Raw genomic sequence first — 5350 nt, 5'->3', positions numbered from 1 at the left:
TTTTAAAATGGGGGACAAAACCAATCAGAATTTTCAACAGAGGAATAACTAATGGTAGAGAGGACTTAAAGAAATGTTAAATGTCATTAGTCATCAGGGAAATGCAAATCAAAACAACTCTGAGATTCCATCTTACAGCAGTCAGAATGTCTAAGATCAAAAACCCAAGTGATGCCTTTCCTGCAGTGAAAACCTCCCTACGAGAGCATGCCGTTTGCAAAGGCTTCCCTTTATCCTGCTCTGAAAGAAGAGAAAAGGAAACACAAGAAAAAGTGCCTGATTTAGAACCCCAGTTCTTACATTATGAATGAGAAATGTCTAGGATGTTATAAAACTACCAAGGTCTTTAGCCATGTGCAAATGATCTTGTGTGTTCGCTACTGCCCTGGCCTCTGTCAGCTTACAGGCAGAAAAGCAAGGCTGACAGAAGGATGTTCCTTCCAGGAGGAAGAAGCACTAAAAGATCCTAATTCAAGATGAGTGAGAACCATCCCAATAAACATATTTTGAGGGAAAAAAGAGAAACCTCAAATGACACAGCATGCTGGCACGGATGTGGTGAGGGTGCACAATTGTAAAACACTTTGGAAATCAATTAGGTGGTTTCTTAGAAAATTGGGAAGAGCTCTACCCCAAGAACCCAGCTGTATCACTCCTGGGCATATACCCAAAAGATGTTCCACCACACCACAAGGATGTTTGCTCAACTATGTTCATAGCAACTTTATTCATAATAGCCAAAAACTGGAAACAATCTAAATGTTCCTCAACTGAAGAACGTATGAAGATGATGTGGTACATTACACAGTGGAACACTATTCAGCTATTAAAAACAAAGACATCAAACAACTTGCAGGCAAATGGGTTGAACTAGAAAAGATCATTCTGGATGCAGTAACCCAGAACCAGAAAGATACATATGATATGTGCTCCAGGATAGGTGGCCATTAATCATGAACTACAGGATAGCCATGTTACAATCTACAGACACTAAGAAGCTAAGTAACAAAGAGGGCCCAAAGGAAAATGTTTGAATTTCACTAAGAAAGGGCAGTAAAATAAGAGGTGGATGGAGGGAGAAAGCTGGGCAGGAGAGGGAGTGAGGAGGTAAACAGGACTATGGATCAGGTATGTGTGTGTATCGCAGCAAGAGGGCAGGGAAGGAGAAGGGACATGCAGTACTTCTGATTGCATTGCAGAGAGAAATACTGTTTTGGATAGTGGTCTCTGCTTAGAAAGTACTAATTAAACCTTAACAGAAGAAAAGGCTCAGCAGTGAAGTAAAAAACAGAAATGTCTATGATCTACTAATGACTCTGCCTTAGCACATGCAAGTTTTAGTATAAGGAAACAAAGTTCATATTCTAATCATTTGTGTTTTCACAATAAATATATTATGATGTATAAGTTGATAACACCTTACATACTCACCTTTATCTCCAAATCTAATAATTACTTAAAGTGGTTTTAATACAGGATCATTTATTCACTAAGTATCTCGTGTGTGTGTGCACCTGTGTGCATGTATGTGTGTTTTCTAGGTACCAGTTATAAAAATACTAGACACAGCAAAGTATGTTTCTCCTGTAATGTGATTTACATTAAGGCAATAAACTCATGCTTGTTGAAATTATTATATTATCCTATTAATACATATATCAGAAAAATGCCAACAGTATTATGATAATATCAATGTTTTTAAAAGATGAAGTTGCATTGAGAACAAAAGATAAATGCACTTTACCATCTCAAAGTTATTTTATGTTGCTCATCTCTACAAATTATTGTACCCAATTAGAGACACTGAAAATATATATGCAAATTAAATGAAACAGGAAAGAACAGGAAGGATGTCATGCAAGAAACTAGAGAAAGAAATGGTGAATTTTAGAATGCAAAGGAGATGGCAAAAAGAGAACAATGAAATTGAGTTATTTGCCATGTTATCAGAAAATTCCAATAAAGTAACTAAGTTTTAATCTCTTATAGAAAAGGTGAAAATAAGAATAATAGAGGGCAGAGAAATTGTTTGAATTATATGATGCCACATAACAAACTCTATTTTATAAATGTTTACATATTTTACATAACATTTTCATGAGTCTTCTGAGAATCTTCAGTTTTTATTACAATGTGACTGATTGTATATATACAATCAGTATATGTATGTATATATATGTATATATACAATATATACAATATGATTGTATATATACAATCAATATATGTATGTATATATACATACATACATGTATTTATGTATGTATGTATACTTTTATGTATGTATACATTACTTTTTACATATATACATACATACTTGTATGTATGTATATATGTAAAAAGTAATATATATATACATATATGTATATATGTATAAATGTATGTATGTATGTAGGTATATATGTAAAAAGTAATGTCATAATATATTTAGAATGGAACTAATAATTGGTAAGACCACCTTAAATGTAATTTTGTGGTAAGAATATTTAAAAAGTTGTCCTCTTAACAACTTTGTACAGTATTATTAACTACAGTTACCATTCTGTGCAAAATTCTTAAAAAACATATTTCTTTTCTATAACTTATACTTTGTATTAGAGGTCAAGAAACTAGAAAGATGCCTTGAGTCACACTGAAAGTAAATATTGAGAGTGAGTCTTGCCTTGGCCCGTCTCAGAGGCGGTGCTCTTTCATAGGCATGTTTCCGTCTCTTGCTATTTGGTTTATTATAAAATGCTCCTTTCTGTGTTTGTCATTTTTTCTGTTGCTGTGCAGGCTATAAAAGCAATAGCAACGGTTTGTTGTTTTGGCTCACGATTTCATAGGCATCAGTTCACAGCTCCATACTCCCATCCTGTGGTGTCAGAAACAAGCACAATCATCATGACGTGCAAACATAAGCGGCTTATCTTTTGTTAATCAGGTGGAAGACAGCACAATTAGCTGAAGATAAGAGACCCATTGCAGAAGCATGCCTTCAACTGAGCTCTGTTTCTCAAATTTTTGTCACTTCCCAACAGTCCGTCTAATTAAGAACCCATCAGTGTTTTAATTCAAACTGAGGTAAAAGACCTGTTACTTGACCACCTCACACAAATCCATCTGCAATCACTGATGCACAGAGAACAGTTCTTGCAATTTGAATAGCATGAGAACAAGATGACAATAAGCTTCTACCTGAACTGTCCCATCTACCAGTGTAACGGGCTTCTCGTGCCATAAATTAACTGAAGTAGAACTAGAGGTGTTCTCCTTTTTTTGTTTGTTTGTTTTTTCTTGTTGCTTTTTGTTATTGTTTTTCGTTTTAGTTTTTTTATGGTTTGAAAGAAACTTACATTATACATGAGTCTAGGTGACTGCAGGGCTCAGTGAATTAGGGAACCATGGTTGCCAGCACCTTGTAGGACTGGTAGGAGCTACACATGTCAGTAGAACTTACATCACCGAATTAGCAAATTATCACCTGTTAGAGATCCCTTATCTTCAGGATTGGAAATTCTGTTTATAAGTTTAAAAGATCTTAAAATAGAATGAGAGTTCTGTAACACATCAAAGGGAATTAAAGGAAGTCTCAAAAGGAAACTTGTTAAGATTTTGACCAGAATCACTCCTAGTAAAACACTTTTCAAATTCCATTATTTTTTATATTTTCAAAAATTATACTTGTCTTATGAAATAAACTCTAAATATTTCAAGTCCAATATGAATGATTATTACTACTTTTTGTAATGATAGACTCATGAAATTAAAATTTTTAATGCCTAATTTTGTAACACTTTTTCAAATGGGACACATAGGGCATGTGTTATTTGTTTGTTGACAAGAACTTAATACATGCATACAAGTATATATAATCGTATTTTCTTCATATTTCCCATCCACCCCCTTCTTATTTTTTTGCATGTCTATCCCGCACTTTAGTCTCTTGTTTGTTTGTTTGTTTGTTTGTTTGTTGATAACCCATGAAAACCAGTCAGTGTCTCCAATCTGGGCTTGGACATGGAGCCATGTACTGGAGAAAAGGAAACCTACCAGTGACCACGGCCTCGAAAAACAATTATTATCTTTCCCGTAAAAACTATCAGCCATCTCTTAGGACTGGGGGATCATCTACCTCACTTCTTCTGTTATTTCTGCCACATCACTGATATTCCCTGAGCCTCGGTTGTGAGGAGGTTGTTATAGATGTCCTAGTTAGTGTTGAGCATTAATCTGTTATTCTCAGCAGTTTCTCAGTTATGCATTTCTTGCCTGACTGGTCCCCACTGCAGAAAGAAGCTTCCATGACAAATACTCATAGTATCCTAGGCCTCTAAACTAAAGCAAAAATATTTAGAAATAATTTGCCAGCATGGCCATTCATCAAAATAAGAAAAGCCGATTTTATCTTAGAGTCAGTGACGTTCCTAGCCATGGGCTTTTGATTACAGTACTAACCATGATTTTTCCCCCCTGTGGAGTAGGGGAAAATCATGGTTAGTACTGTAATCAAATCCAGTCAAGATGTAGGTAGTTACTTCATACCAGTCAAATCATTATAGCAACAGGAAGCACATATCACCAGGTTACTAGTACTGCGCAATGCATGTTCCAGTACAGGGTAAGACCATTGGCATACTCTCTCTGTCAACACCATGCAGAACACCTTACAATATGAAAGACATCAGGAGGAAAGATGTTCCCTAATTGTTTTAAGATTAGGTTCTCTTTTTATTCTCTTTGTATTAGATATTTTATTTATTTAAAATACAGATGTCATCCCCTTTCCCCATTTCCCCTCCCTAGAACCCCCATCCCATCCCCCCTCCTCCTTTATGCTTTTATACCATTTTGATTACATGCATGTATTAAGGCCAGTTCTAGGTTGAGGGTCTAGCTATACAATAGATACAAATAGTCAAGGAACAAGCAAGACAATAAATACAGAAAGTCAAAGAACAAGCAAGGCAATAAACAAAATTCAGTGATCACTCCCATGATCACTGTTTCTAAGGGCTTATCAGGAAGACGAAAATATCTGAGCCTACTTCCCTGTCCTAGCCCAAAGTCATTTTCATGCTTGAAGCCTACTTCTTCGTTCTAGCCTAAGATTTAGATTCCTGCCTGAAATTACTTCTTTGTTCTAGCCTAAGGGCTCAGTCTTGTTAATGAAATAAAAAAGGGGGGAGGAAGAGGCAGAGAACCTTTGGGGGTGCTTAGCACGAATCTGACATGGCTTAAGGACAAGGAAATGGGCTGCTTGGCATAGATATGACATTTGCCAATGACAAGCAAGTAGGCTTCAGGCAGGAATCTGACATTAGGCTAGAACAAAGAAATAACTTCGGGTAGGAATCTAAATCTTAGGATA

The 5350-nt window shown here is 35.8% G+C and overlaps 1 pseudogene; it reads left to right on the top strand.

Annotated features, from left to right (window-relative positions):
* Positions 1-207: 207 nt before the first annotated feature.
* Positions 208-480, top strand: LOC117720447 (small ribosomal subunit protein eS27-like pseudogene; annotated as a pseudogene).
* The last annotated feature ends 4870 nt before the right edge of the window (positions 481-5350 follow it).

This window comes from Arvicanthis niloticus, chromosome 15 (assembly GCF_011762505.2).
Source record: "Arvicanthis niloticus isolate mArvNil1 chromosome 15, mArvNil1.pat.X, whole genome shotgun sequence".
Taxonomy (NCBI): domain Eukaryota; kingdom Metazoa; phylum Chordata; class Mammalia; order Rodentia; family Muridae; genus Arvicanthis; species Arvicanthis niloticus.
The sequence above is the reverse complement of the archived record's forward strand: the minus strand, read 5'-3'. Positions and strand labels throughout refer to the sequence as shown.